The sequence below is a fragment of the Urocitellus parryii genome, chromosome 9 (assembly GCF_045843805.1).
Source record: "Urocitellus parryii isolate mUroPar1 chromosome 9, mUroPar1.hap1, whole genome shotgun sequence".
NCBI lineage: Eukaryota > Metazoa > Chordata > Mammalia > Rodentia > Sciuridae > Urocitellus > Urocitellus parryii.
Genome location: NC_135539.1, coordinates 41,698,678 through 41,712,579, shown reverse-complemented (window position 1 = coordinate 41,712,579; position 13,902 = coordinate 41,698,678). Strand labels below are relative to the sequence as shown.

Below are 13,902 nucleotides of genomic sequence, written 5' to 3'. Positions count from 1 at the left end.
AATTTATACTTTAAGCTATATATAAAAACTGCCAAAATTTGTTTTCTTTATAGTTCAAGAAATACAACTGTAGGCTTTTGTTATAACCAGTTTAAACTTTGTGTGTACTTCATTTTAAATGCGGGAGTCAAATGACCTTCATTTTCTTTCTCTCTTTTTTGTTATATTGTAGCACTTTGACTACAACTGGTTAAGACTAAAAATATATTGTTTAAATCTCTGATATCAAAGAGGGATCTGAATTCCCAAAGTCTTCATTTTTCTTTTACGGAAAGGAAAAAAAGTGTACATAACTGCAGGCTCTCTTTCTCTCCAGATATTCCTAAATCCTTACCCTTCCAGCATCCTTCGCCCTCTATAAAAAATAAGTTTACTCTTCTTTATTTAAGACATCTGCCTCCAGAGCAGCCTCGCTGTGGCAGGTGCTATATTTACTTAGTTAATTTCAATGAGGATTTGTATTGCACAGTTTAGAGTCATTGTTCAAGGCACTTTCAGAGTGGCTGGGGGCCCTGGTGTCTCCCGCACTTTCATTCATCTGGGGAACTAGCTTCTCCTTGGCCATCACTCAATTTTCAGCCAGGGACCCGTGTGAAGACACAGCAGACGATTTTGATTCCCTGGACTTTGACTTCAGCTCTTTGGACACTTCTTAAGCTGAAGCAGCATAAGGAGGTGTGCCCTGAATTGCTCCCTGGCTTTTATAACTTCGGCCATAGTGCCTTCCACCTCTACAAAACCTCCATTTCCCTAGGGTGAAAATAACTCCTCTTGGATGCCCTCTTGCTGGTCCTCCCACAGAGACCACTTACAATGGGAAGGGCCTTCAGCTTCCATGGTCCTGCCTGCTTCCTGCCGGTGGCCAAACACAGTGCCAGGGATATCTACTTTCCCTCCCTGAGAAGGTATAGTTAGGACTCCACCCTGGGACTTGCTAGTCCTGCTGCTGTCACTGCCCGAGAAGGCTCCACAGTGTTCCCATGCTGCTGCCACCCAGAAGGCATGGTAAGGGCCTGTTGCAACCCTTTCCCCTTAGGGGCCGCCAAGGCCACAGACTCCTGCCAAGCCTCTGCTCCTGCCCTGAGGCGAGGTTTGAGGAGATTGCTCTTATAAACTGCCCATTCCTTCATGATCACTGGGGAGAATTCTGGTGGAAGTCTGTTTTTTTCTAAAAGCAAGTCTCTCAGTTTTATTTCTGCTTTCTGCCAAACTAAACAGGACTCTGTAAACATACTGATGAACTGGGCTATTGAGCAGGAAAGCCAGAAGCAGGTCTTTGTTGGCTTCATCTTCAATAGAAACAGCAACTTTGATTTCACCCTTCATCAGGATGTAGAAGATATAGGGGTACATCAGCCACTTCTTGTGCCTGTGCTCGGCCACTCAGCACCTCAGGTGTGATGGGGGACAGGGGAGGTGTGGTGATGTCCATGTGGTTCCTGGTGGGCATCGACAGGAGGCAGGAGATTGGCTGGACTGTTCCCATCTGGCTCCCTTTGCCTTCTACTAGCTGGCTTTCTGAAGAGGCAGTGGCGGAACCTTCTACCTTTGCACAACTTTCATCGTTGTCTGACGATGATGATGTAGAAGAGCCAGGGAAGCAGGCAGAATCCACGTGATTGGGGCTGCCACTCTGGGCTGGGTTGATGGGTGAGGACCGCTCATACACCAGCGTGTGCTTCCCCTCATGAGGAATGAAGCTGTAGTTGTTCTGCTCTGTCAGGTTCTTCCCGTTTGTGTCCAGTGTGAGGGCCGGCTATGTGAGGCTGTATGGGTATAGACCCTGGCCCTGAGCCCCACAGGGCTAGGCTATTTATTTTTATGTGGTATTGATGATATAACCCAACACCTTGCATGTGCTAGGCAAGCATTTTCCCACTGAGCCACAAACCAGCCTACATTTAATCTTATTTTAATAAAAGTTTTTTCTTTCTTTCTACCAATCCTCCTTTTTTTTATTTACCCTCCAATCTATGTAACTAGAAAGGCCTGAAAAATGATATTACCTTATATTAATTCTGTTGTTTGGGGCACTAGATTTTGGAAGATTCCCACCCTTTGCCAAGTTTTGCAGTATTCTTCTGTATACTTTCATTTCTTTATGAGAGCCTGTAACATTTTCATAAAACAATGCAATCAGTTTCCCAACATATAGCACTATTTTTGAAAGTTTTGGGGAATGACATGATGAGAAAAGCACCTGGCATAGTGTGGTTGTGTGAGGTCACACATGGTGTTCTTACCTAGAATGACCTTTTTTTTTTGCTCTTTAGCAAATTTCTACTCATCCTTCAATGCCTAGTTGAATGAGAATAATTCATATTTCCAGCCAGTACCTATGCCCAGCCAACTGCACCACTTCTTTGAAGGCTTAGAATCTGAACAGTGACAAAGTGACAGCAAAAAGGCTTACAGTGTGCTCATATAGCATCAGGGTCCAGGAAGGACTATAAAGGGGTTTTGTGCACTGGGATCATGTGGCAAAACCCAGCTCCTGGTTTGATTAAACTTTGCCATCAGTTTCCCTTGACCTCCTCAGTGTCATCTAGTGCATTTTTTTTTAAAGCACCCAGTTCAGTTTCTGCAGTTTGAAACCCAAGTCCCCAACAGCTTCCCTGTCTCTAGAGCACTGAGTCAGGCTATCAGAATTAACCATAGTTATACAGAAGTCATAATAAAGAGGCTTTTTTTTCTGAGACTGAACCTTGAGAAAGATGACCATGGTCAGACACCTATGTTCCCTCATTCTGAGATGCCCCAGGCTGGCTGGAGAAGAGATCACAGATGACTCTTGTTTGCCAAGTAGCAGTGCCCATCCTGTGCTGAAAGGATAAGAGAAATTGCTGAAGGCCACAGAGCTAAATAAAAGCAAAAGGCCATGCCCTTTGGAAACATGCTTTTTAAATTCTGTCTGGGCTCTTTCACATATAGGGAAGAGACCTCGTTAGTTGCTTGCCAGTGCCTCTTCTGTATCCATAATACACAGACAGTGCTGAAAACATTTTCACCTTTATGCAAATGAAGTATTATCATCAGCTATATTTTGTAAATGGATATTCTCTCATTTGGGTTAGCAGAGTGGTTCAAGGTGAACCATTGGAGATGTGGGGTCCAAACTTGACCACAGCCCAAAGGTAATTGTCCCTTAAACTCAGTGGTGTTACAACCATGGGCATCTCTGCAAGATACCTTTCATTATTTCAGATGGAGTTTTCTTTTTCTTTTTTTTTTAAGAGAGAGTGAGAGAGGAGAGAGAGAGAGAGAGAGAGAGAGAGAGAGAGAGAGAGAGAGAGAGAGAGAATTTTTAATATTTATTTTTTAGTTCTCGGCAGACACAACATTTTTTGTTGGTATGTGGTGCTGAGGATCGAACCTGGGCCGCACGCATGCCAGGCGAGCGCACTACCACTTGAGCCACATCCCCAGCCCTCAGATGGAGTTTTCAAGGAGCAGTTGAGAGGCCAGGCAACACAGGGTGGCTGGTGTAGGAGTGAACTTGTTGGAAAAGCATAGCTAACAAAGCTAACAAAGAAGAGCAGAATCATTTGGTATGCTATTAGAAATTGGTGGAATTGGGCCAAGCAAGACTTCTAAAGGTTCCAGAGCTAGAGGAAAAAACCTGCAATTCCAGATTGTTAAATAGGTCAGTGGAGTATGAGCCACATGGACAAAATGCAGAGGATCAAGTGGGTGAAGTGGACGTGGCTCTGCAGAACAGTGTAGGTAAGAGGCCAGATGATGAGTGGAGTCCATGAAAGAAAGTGGAGAGGACCAAGTGGGGCTTAAGTATTTGGCAGAGCTGGTGAGGCAGAGTTAGGCTGAGTGAGGGAATCCCAACCCATAAGAACAGTGGGTGGGGAGGAGTTTGCCCTGCCTTGGGGTGTGGGAAGAATTTTCTGCCAAGAAACAGGAGGGGGATAAGGGAATCATATCTGGAGGGAAGGTGGTTAGGGTGCTGCTGGGGTCCTAGAGCAGTTCCCAGAGAACCTCAGGGGAGCCGGTTGGGGTGCTGCTGGGGTCCTAGAGCAGTTCTGAGGGACCTCAGGGGAGGTGGTTGGGATTCTGCTGGGGTCCTAGAGCCATTCTCAGGGACCTCAGGGTAGGTGGTTCAGGTGCTGCTGGGGTTCTAGAGCAGCTCCCAGGGAACCTCAGGGGAGGTAATTGGGTGCTGACTGGGGTTCTAGAGCAGCTCCCAGGGACCTTACCAGGTGGGATCCAGTGCTGAGTTTGTCCTCGCTGGGGAGTATCTAGTGGTTCATGTTCAGAAAGTAACAGTAATTAACATGGATCAGTTTCCAATACTCTATGTGGAGCACATGTGGGGCTCATTTAACATTCACCATGGCAAGGAGGATGAGTGTCATCACCCACTATTCATGTACATGGATGCCAAGTCCCAGCAGCTCAGGGACACTGCCCAGGTCTCACTGGGAGTCAGCTGAACCCCAACCTGCTCCCAGTGCCTCTGCGATTCTCTCTGGCCCAACTGCCTCCTTCATCCTGCATGACTCCTGCTGTCCTGGGGGCTGGTGGATGGCGTGCTTAGTGCTTCTTAAGCCTGCACAGCAAACTCATAGCATTCATTCCTCCTCACCTGCCATGTTGTATTATTTACATAGCTGTTGTCCCCTAGATATTCTTGACACCTCCTCTGCGCATCATATGTATAATAACATGCATGCCAGGACCTGCCCTCTACCTGCCCCACACCTGCCCTGCCCACATCTGCCCTCTTTCTGCTCTGCGCCTGCATCCCACTCCAACATCGTAGGACTTCATGAAACAGCCCTGCACAAGTGTCCTTCAGCTGCCACACCAATGACCAGGGAGGTGGTGGTTAGAACAGTGGGGATCTGTGCTCTGGGCGTGGGGTGCCCAAGCTCACAGTGCAAATGCTGTAGGGTAAAGGTGCTCCAGCCTCTGCTCTTCATCTTCTCCATGACTCTGTGTCTTTTCCTGTTTTGTCTCAAAAAGACACAACTCCCTGGACTCAGCACCCACACTAAAACAAGAAGCCTCCTCTCAAGATCCTTAAGGAACCCCGGGGGTGGAGGACCCTCCTCTACACAAAGCCACATTCTGGGTGCTGTATGGATGTGGGGTTGGGGAGCCCTCCAGACACCACTGCATTTTCCTCTCAGAACTTTCCATTACAGTCTTAGCTGCTGGCAGAGCCGGGGCCTGGGCCTGGCCCCTGGGTGGCCAGCCATGCTCTGCCTCTCAGGGGCAGTGTCTGGGCTCTGGCCTGCCCTGCAGTCGGTTCACCTTCTGATCATGTTGCTTGGCTCCACAGGCTTCTCATCTTGTAGGTCAGATAATGAGACCTGTTGCTGTGCTGGAGGCATCAGCATGGTTCAGGCAAGACCTGAGGTAGTCTGTGCAGAGCCTGCTGGTGTGACCATGGCCCCCATGGATTTTGGTCCTGGAAGCTACAAAGACCCTTTAGAGCCCTGTGGGCCTTCAGCTGCTGCTGTCCTGTTCACACCTGACATGGTGTGCTCTGGTGTGGCCTGGTTTGGTCTTGGTGCCTTTGCATTTGGATCATGAATGTTGTTCCCAGGGGTCATGGGGCCATAAGCTAGTGGACACACTGACCTCACTCTCCTGCCTCTTGGCTACCAGTAGAGACGTGGCATCTGCTCTCCAAATATGAGCCATCTTTACTTCTGCTGGCTGAAGTGGACAGTTTCCTTCCTTGGCCACCCACACAAAAGCCTGTCAAGTGACACCTCAGCAGCATCTTTACATGGAAAATGGGAGCAGAAAGCATGGCTGCCACCCTGTGGGACGGGGGTGCCATGGATCTATGAGAGGCTTCAGGCTGAGTGGCCTGCAGCAGGAGGCCAGAGGCATCTTGGTGTTGGTTACTAAGTCCTTTTCCTACTGTTAAATGGGTCCTGGGAAAGTGTGTCCATGGTATTGGCCTGTGGCCCATGCAATCTTAGACTCACAGTCCATCCTGAGCTGTGACTTCCTTATTTCCTTGGGCTTTGTGCACAGCACTTGATCCCAAGCAGTTCTTAAGTGTCAGGGGATGTTGGAAACAGTGAGTGGGAGAAGGTGCTTGGCAGCCTTGAGGATCTGTGAGTCCTGGTCACAGGCTTCCTTAGCGGTCCCTACCCATAGCACACAGGGACCACTGTACTCACCCATTGGGAAGTTTGGAGTTCTTACCACCTGTGCACATTATAATAAAAGCCAACAGGATCCAGAAAGAGGGACAGCAGAGTCAGGGAAAGACTGTGAGTGTCTCCAGTGGATGTCATCTCTCCTGGCTGAGGTTTCTCAGGAAATGCCAGGAACAAGAGATGGCAGCCAAGCAGCTGAGAGTCTGGGGACAGACTTGTCAGAGAGAGAGGGGGATGCAGAAGAGGGGGCAGCAGGAGGAGGGGGGTAGAAAACGAGGGCATCTGGGGAGGGATCCATGTCAGGAAGGGGAGAGCAACAGGAGTGCAGGGCAGCAGGACAGGGAGCAGCAGGAGGGGACAACACTGCATTTCCTTTTTTTTTAGTTAGAGAGGCACACCCAGGTCCTCAGTCCCACTGCAGGGTTCCCTGGGCAGGCAGCAGCAGGAGCTTCACACCACCCTCACATCCCATCCTTCAGTGCCTCAAATTCTGCTACAAGAGCATTGCTCGCTTGGGCCATAAAGGGGTTAGGATTTTGACAAATCCTTTTAGACATTTTTTAAAGTTTTAGCCACATGGAATCATGATGAGTCATTTACCTGTCCCCACCCCACACTTTTTCCTTTTTTAAAAGATTGAGTTAGTATTCATGTAACATAAAATTAACAATTTCAAAGCCATCAATTCAGTGGCACTTAGCACATCACCCCAAAAAGAAATTTGGTACCCACTAGCTAAGCAGTACCTCAACATTACCCTGCTGTTTCTAGACCCTGGAGACCACTGACCTGCATTTCTGTCTCTATGGTTCACCTTCTGTATGAATTATACCACTCAATATGTTCACTTTCCCACACTTCATAGAATAGTGTTTTGATGGGCACTGTTGGAGCACGCATCTTTCTTCAGCCATTTGTACAGCTCAGTAATACTCCAAGGTCATGAATAGATCATGCTTTAGTTTTTCCTCAACAGTCAATGGGCATTTGAGTTCTTGCCACCTGTCCACATTATAAACAGCACTGGCCAGGTGGTGATGTACAGCTTTAATCCGGGTGGCTTGGGAGGCTGGGGAGGAAGATTGCAAGTTCATAGCCAGCCTTAGCAATTTAGCAAGTCCCCAAGCAATTTAGCAACCCCTGTCTCTAAACAAAATTTAAGAAGGGCTGGAGATGTGGCTCAGTGACTAAGTGCCCCTAGGTTCAATCACTGGTACCAAAACAAAACAAACAAACAAAAGTGCTGTTGTGCACGTTTGTATGTGTATTTTACTGAGTTCCTATATTCAATTCTTTGGAGTCTAAGCCTAGGGGAGGGAATGCTGGTTCTTGGAGTCATTTTATAAGAAATTAATTGTTATACATATCAGGGGATCTCTTGCATCCATAAGTACACCAACACAATTTGGTCCACTTCATTCCTGCCCTTACACTCCCTCCTCCCTGCTGCCACTCCCTCCTCTTCTGGTTTCTCATCTATGTTCTTGAGACCCTCCCCAGATTTTTTTTTTTTTTTTTGCTTTTTGCTTTCTAGTTTCCTCACAAGGGAAAGCATATGTGGGTCCTACAGTAGTTCTAGGTTAACATTTTGAGAAATTGGCAAACCATTTCCATAGCAGCTGTGCACTTTATATCCCCACCAGCAACATGTGAGGATCTGATCTCTCCAGGACCTCGCCACCTCCTTTATGTCATATTTTAACCAGTGAGTGAGTGTGGAGTGGTGGCTCACTGTGGTCTTGATTTGCATTTCCCAGGGACTGACAATGCTGAGCATCTTCTCATGCACCTGTTGGCCATCTGTATGTCTTCTTTGGAGAATTGTGTAGTCAAGACATTTGCCTATTTTTTAATTGCATGATTTGTCTTTTTGTTACTGATTTGAAAGAACTCTTTGCATATTCTGGATTTTAGACCTTATCAGACAGATGATCTGTATATCATTCCTCCCATGTCACTGTCTACTGTATCTTTACTTTTGCTCATCTTGTTTTAACCACCAGCACCTTGGACCGTGTGTGGTCTGATGATTAATCTTGAGGGGATCTTGGCTCCTCAGGTCTCAGCAGTGCTGGGCATGGCCTCCCTATGCCTGTCTTTGCTCTCTGACTCCTGCACATGGGCCTCGTCTGCCTTTGGTATTCCTTTTGTGTGTTCATGGGAAAGACTGGGAGAGCCTTTCTGATCATTCCCCATCACTGTTTGCTCAGTGCAGTGGCCTCCTGGGTCCCTGATGTGGCAGTTCCTGGCCTTGCCCAAGCCATGGTGACTCTTCCCCACTTGCAGGTGAGGGGCAGAGTCCATCTACTTCCCCACATGCCCATCACACCCCATGAATCACAGTGGGAGGAAGTGACCTGTTCAAACTCAGACTAAACTGAAAATTAATGGAAATGGCCAACGCTTTGGGCTCTGATTTTCAGGCACTCGTAAAAATAACAGCACACTTTGTTTTCAGAGGAAAGCCACTCACAGTGTTCTTCCTGTCTCCTGGGGGGAGGACAGTATGCCCACACTCCCCACTATGGGGTCATGTTGGCTTGCAGAGTTGACGTGAGATGTTTTCTTATACATGTTGTTTCCTACCTCACAGAATTAAGATGGCAGAAGGTCTGAAAATCATAGCCTTGAGAACCAGCAATGGAGACCAGTCAGCAGTGGACCACAGCAGCACCCAGATGATGGCCACCCTGGCCTGCTTGGGCCACCAGACACCCAGAGCAAGTGAATGCTGAGAGGCTCAAGGCACAAGGCAGTCAAGGGACTGGGTACTGTGTGGGAACACAGGGCTGGATGTGGCATCTAGACAGATGCAGCTTCAGTGAGGAGATGTGCTCTTCCCAGCCCAGTAGCCTGGCTTCTGAAGGGCTGTGGTGAAGAACACATGGGGCAGAGCTTGGTCCTTCTGCTCTTCATGCACAAAGGCCGAATAAGGTGGACGGTGTCCAGAGCCGCTTAGTTCACATTTACCATAGTGCAGGGTTTGATATCTAGTTTCAGATTATCTTTATTATTGTGGTTATTTTTGTTTTTAACTAAGGGTTGAAGAAGGTAGTGGGAAAATCAGAAATGACATAAGAGGCAAGAGGAAAGTGGACATTTTATGGCAGACAGAGGGAAGCTCTGGCTTTGGGTCATTGTTCCTTACCACCTAAATAGTCATTTTTCTGATGTCACACCTGGGGACTGGTGCATGTCTTTGGTCTTAAGCTTGGTCCCTGACACTGCTGGCTTGCAGCCTCTCTTCTCCTACTGGGGCTTGAGCCTCAGGTATGTGGGCTGTTCTCAGCTATACCTCAGAGATAGGTCCTCACTGATGATGTTGCATCGGGACACCTGGTGGGTGACAGGATACCTTGCCCGAAGTCTCAGCCCATGCCCCCTCCCATGTGTGGAGCAAGCATCTTCAGTGGTTATTCAGGTTAATGACTGCACAGCTGTGCAGCCACCATTGCGGCTCAGGCCTCACCCTGGGTGAGGCACCAGCTCCTCATCTGGACACACGAGCCCCTCGGGCAACTGTTCTGTCACACTGCATTGTCATAGTCTTTTCTCTTTCCTTTCTTTTCTGTTAGACTCTTTGAGGACCACAGGTACAGGAGCTTTAGTGGGTGTGTGGGTGGGGCAGACAGCCTGTTCCCTGGAGTGGCATGGTGTGGCTGCCTCTTCCTGGTGACCCTGACAGTATCAGCTGGAGTTTCCCTCTTCCTGCTCTTTCAGGGGCAAGAGGGGCTCAGATGAGTGCTGGTCAGAAGCCTGTTAGGAACCCCTGTCTGGGTGATCTGGACACCTCTCCCTTCAAACTCATTCCAGCAGCCTCAGGTGACCACAATGTGCCTGGAAATCTATGTCTATCTGCTGAGCACCCCCAAATTCTGGGCACCCCAAATCCAGAGCATCCCCAAATCCTGAACATATCCAAATACTGAGCACCCCAAGTCTTGAGCACACCAAATTCCTGAGTTGTTAATATTAGCTCAGGGGATTCAGTTGCAAGTAATAGATCATGTGCCCACAGATGGCTGCTACAAAAAAATTTGGTCATCTCACATCAAAGCAATTCATAGCTGGTTGATCCTGTTATTGACGACACAGTGGTACCACATGTCTGCTCAGTGTTTCTGTTCTTCTACTCCATTCCAGCCAGAGAACTTACCAACATCCTCTACCTTATCTCCTCTTGGTCACAAGATGGCTGCAGCTCTTCCAGGCATTGAAAACTCACCCAGAAATATTCACTGGTTGAAAAGGAGAAGGACTTGTCCTAAGTGTCTTCTTCTACGATCAGCCTCCAGGAGAGTCTTCCCTTCAGAGCTCATCAGTAAGCTGTGGGATCTCTGCCTTTGCCCAAGAAGCAGGTGCTCTTGGGAAGTACCTGTTGGGTCATATTTTGGGCTTTGTAGTGGGAGATGGTCTCTGCCATCAGGGAATGAAGAGGGGAGAGTGGCAAATAGGACTCTTCAGAGTTGGTGTCTGTCAAGGGCTGTGGCTTTATTCTGTTCTGCACAGTGTGTGATGCAGCTTTTCTTTACTGTGACCAAGATACCTGACCCCTACAGCTCTGAGGAAAGAAGGTTTACTTTGTCTGACCATTTCAGAGGCTTCAGTTCATGGTTGGTCAAATAGATTTCTCTGTGCCTGAGGTGAGGCAGAACATAATGGCTGGAGGGTGTGGTGGGGAGAGCTGCTCAGCCCCAGGCCTTGGGAGTGGAGAAGGCAGGAGCTGGGATGAGAGAACCTTCTCAGGCCACATCCCCAGTGATAACCTTCCTCCAACGGGGTCCCACTCCCAATAATCCATTCCCATCTTCAATCTGTCTGGTGCATTATTCCACTGAGGAGGTCAGCACCTGGGGATAGAGTCATTTCCTATGAGCTCCACCTCTAGTCATTGCTGCACTGGGGACTAAGCCTTTAGGTGCATGAGACTTTGGGGGACTTTCCAGACCCAAACCATAACACAGAGTACTGCTGTGTGTATTCCTCTCAGGTCTTGGTTTATCAGTTGGTTTTGTCCATTTGGTCCTGTAACAATGAAGGTCTTCAGGCAGGTTGAGTTCATGGTGGACGGGCACCAGGAGTGTTGGATTGGGGCTCCAACCTTCTCCTCAGAGCCTGTCCCCCTCTTCCCATGGTTGTATTCCTCTCAGGTGCTCTCCATCCTAGAGGAGGATGGTGGACACTGACTACATCTGCATCCATTTGCTGATGTGGTCACTCTGATAGAAGCTTTTCTTCCAAGACAGGCCCAGCACAGGTCCTGGTCATCCCTGGCCCTGGGGAATATAACTATGATCATGTGATCCTCTAAGCAACTGACATAGCCAGCCCTGAAGTCAGGGGTTCCCATCAACCTCAGCTGAAGGCCTTGAGATGGAAGGTGGGAGGGGGTCTGGGGGCCATGGACACTGCTGGGGACTTGAGTGAGAGTGAGCCAGACAGTCACCACAGTGTCTGTGGTTCTGATACCCCCAGAACATGCTGTGGGTGACATCTGGTTATGCATTCTGGGACACTGGGTAGGTGATGGTATCCAGGTTCCATTCAGAGGTAATTTTGTTAAAATATTTGGTCAAACAGTAATGTTTCAAATGCAGAGAACAACACAAGTTCTTGGAGGTGATTGTCACTGTTATTTTCTGAGAGCAGAGTCTGCAGTTCTTACAAGTGTCTGAGAAAGAGCTGTGTGATTGACAGCTCCTGGATTCTCCCTCCTCCCCAGGACTGAAGAAGGGCAGGGATTATGGCTGCGGTGTGATAATTTATGCTTATCTAGTATCCCTCTAGAATCCATTCCACAATGTAAATAAATAACTGCTTCTTTTTATGCCTTCTGTTGCATTGTGATATCAAATGAGGTGTGAAACACAGGCCTGTGGAGGGAACTTTCTGCTAACAGAAATGTGTGAATATATCTCAGCACATTGTCTGGCAGGAAGCTGTGATCCCTGGGTTGTGACAACCTTGAGTGGAACTAAGTTTTTAATAGAATATAATGTACAAACTGCCTGAAATCCTGTAATAAGAATTACACGTATTGTGTGGGGAGCCCCGAAGCACACAACTAGGAGGACAGTGTAGGTCTTAATTTAAAATATTGTAATGAATACTTATACTGAGGGAATGGGAGTAATAAAGATGAAACCAGAAGATAAAGAGTTGTGTTGCTAAAAGAGAAAAGATTAGAAAAAGAAGCAAATTGGAATGGTTCAGAAAAGATAAGCTGAAGCCAAGGGAACAAGACACAGGACATGGCTCTCTGCATGGAAGCCATGTGCCTTTGGCCAGTGGGGGCAAGCATTTCCCTGCCTTGTCTGGCTGTTGGTCCTAGACTTCAGGAGGTGAGCCACCAGGACCCTTAGTTCAAAGCCCTCCTCTTCTGAACACTGTGGTTGGGGCAGAGGGAGGCTCTGTTGTCCACAGGGAAGAGGGGAGCAAAGCCCAGGCTTTCTGCAGAGGACAGGCCCTCCCCATGCTGTTGCCCTGGTCCAACGTGTGCTGGGAACTGTGACCATGTTTGAAACATGGAATCCATCCCCAGCTCCCTTCTGGGATTTTTCTTTGCAGCTGTAGTCCAGACAACATGGTGACAGTTCGCTGGCTTCCATTACTGGAGCAAACACTTGAGACATCAACTTGAAGAGTGAAGGGGTTTGTTGGCATATAGTTTTAGAGGATTCAGACTGTGGTCAGGTTTGGGGGCTTGTGGTGAGTTAGCACCCTGTGTCAGGGAGCGTGGGGTAGACAAAATGTCCACTCACTCTTTCCCTGAACAAAGGAGAAAGAGGAGGGAGCTGACTTCATGCAGCCTCCCTCAAGGTCCATGATCTAGAGCCTTCTGCAAAGTCCCCAAAGGTTCCCCACCTCATCAACACCAGACTAGAAACCACATCATCACCTGGCCTCTGGGGACCACCCAGATCCAAACGGAATCAATCACTAATAAAAGAGGGGAGGCCCACCCTGTCAATCAATTTGACAAACCCAGTTGCTTTTTGATAATATTTAACCATTGGCCATGAAACCAAAACAGAGTGCTGATTAAGACAGCCAGCACATCATGGGTCATGGGGCATGAATCAGGCTGTGTCTCCCAGTGGGCTGACACTTCACACCTGAGCTGAGAAGAAGGAGGCAGCTGCCAGCCGGTCCTCACCAGGCCACGCAGCATCTCTGTAACTAGCCAGTGCAGGTGCCCCTCCTTGCCGCTGTTTGGTGTTAGCTTCTCCTCTTCTTCTGTTAAAGGGTTAACTGAAAAGTGAAAGAACACAGGGAAGGTTTAGTCTGTCTTTAAGGAACACCTTGTGTGATTCGGTCATCTATACCTTACTTTATGTAAAGATTTTGTTAAAATCACACACACACACAAACACATATATAGACAGACTTATTTAAAATCATATAAATCATATATATGATATATATATATATATATATATATATATATATATAGAGAGAGAGAGAGAGAGAGAGAGAGAGAGAGAGAGGAATCATTTTTAAAGTCTTTCAGGAGAACAACATTTCAAAAATTAGAAACCTGAGTTTTTGAAGTGGACACCTGTCATTATTCCCACTTGACAGCTGTTTGAGTGGAAGCCCAATTCAGCAACTCTCATAGTCCCACAGCCAGTTTGTGGTCAAAGCCATTGACTCCAAAGTCTGTGCTTGGACCACTGCCCGAGGCTCTGAAGATGCTTGTCAAGGGGTCCCTCCATGTGTCCCCATCCTGCAGTTCTCTGTCCCTCTAGATGGAATGCTCAGTAGCAGCAGCACC

At 47.8% G+C, this 13,902-nt stretch overlaps 1 pseudogene; it reads right to left on the bottom strand.

Moving 5' to 3' along the window:
- Positions 1–370: 370 nt before the first annotated feature.
- On the bottom strand, positions 371–13,744 carry LOC113196554 (constitutive coactivator of PPAR-gamma-like protein 1 pseudogene; annotated as a pseudogene).
- Positions 13,745–13,902: the final 158 nt, after the last annotated feature.